This window comes from Monodon monoceros, unplaced genomic scaffold (genome assembly GCF_005190385.1).
Source record: "Monodon monoceros isolate NGI ecotype Baffin Bay Population unplaced genomic scaffold, NGI_Narwhal_1 Super_Scaffold_5, whole genome shotgun sequence".
NCBI classification, from domain to species: Eukaryota; Metazoa; Chordata; class Mammalia; order Artiodactyla; family Monodontidae; genus Monodon; species Monodon monoceros.
In genome coordinates, this window is record NW_021703782.1 from 61,776,468 (window position 1) to 61,777,748 (window position 1,281).

General features: G+C 39.7%; 1 pseudogene; it reads left to right on the forward strand.

The window, feature by feature from the left end:
* Positions 1-260: 260 nt before the first annotated feature.
* LOC114884450 lies at positions 261-675 on the forward strand (annotated as a pseudogene).
* The last annotated feature ends 606 nt before the right edge of the window (positions 676-1,281 follow it).

The following is a 1,281-nucleotide window of genomic DNA, read 5'->3' on the forward strand; positions in this document are numbered from 1 at the left end:
CAGGGAGAATGCTTCATGCCACATGGAGGAGCCGTCAGCCACCAGCTGCCTGATGGCCTGAGCAAGCAGTACCCAGACATGCAGTGAACTGACTGACTGTTGATCTAGCTGGTGGCAGTGCATACCTGGCCAGATGGGTGCTGTGGGCTAGGACTGTGGGCAGGGGAGCTGGCCAGGCCACAGACAGTTGAGCATGCACTGTGACATCTTCTACTCTGCTCATCTGTATACATCCTTCAAAATAACAGCTTTTGCCTCAGTATTCCAGGGTTTCTTTCCTCACAGAATCCAACAGAGTTGCAGTTCTGAGTAAAAAACTTCCAGCAGAGATGATGAAAATGACAAACTCCGTAACTTTCCAAGGTTACCTGCCAAACTGTCACTGAATTTACTGCTATATCCACTGCAAAGCTCATTTAGCATCATGCTGTGTTGATATCCAAGTCCTTTCGTGTTAGTCAACATCAAGCCCACCTCTTTAATTCTGGGTGAATGTGGGCTGTGACCCAGCAGAGGACAGGCCCTCTCCCTGGTGAACATGCTGTAGTGGATATCTATTGTGAAAATTATAAAATTACTCTTGGCTGGAAATATGAACTTGCCTTTGAGAGCAACAGCGATAAGAGATGAAAGTTTATTACTGAACTTGCTCATGTGTTCAAAGACAATTGTTGAGAGTGAAAACTTTCCATTCTATTTTGAATCCATTTTTGTGAAAGAGACTGTAAACAAGATAGAAACAAAGGAGCCCCATGGATGACAATATTTCTTGAACTTTAACCTCACAGACTAGCTGCAAAGCTCATGACACTCTATGATTTCTCTGGTTATTCTTGGAGAAGATAGCCCCTTCTTGTATATATCTCCTCATCTTTAAGTTATTTCTGAAGTTCTTAATGAACTTTTTTAAACAATCCCACATTTTAGAGAAAGAATTAACTAACTGATGCTTCATCTATCAACTTTCTTCTTTTATGCTATGTTTTTAATGCAGAATTTAGTTATGCAGGTAAATGCCTTTACTCGTGTTCAGTAGATAAAATGATAATTTCTAAAGAATATAGGAATGGAGTATCTGTTATATAAAAATGTCTCACCACTGACCTTTATTAGAGTGAAGGCAAGGGAGTGCTGTAGTTCATACTACAAAAAAACTGCCAACACTGTAAATTAAATCGGTATTCATTTTGGAGATTAATTGCTAAGTTATAGCGCTCAATTAAGTACCTTCCAGAATGTGTCACTAAGTTTATATATCAGTGTTTTTACTTTTGCTCAAAA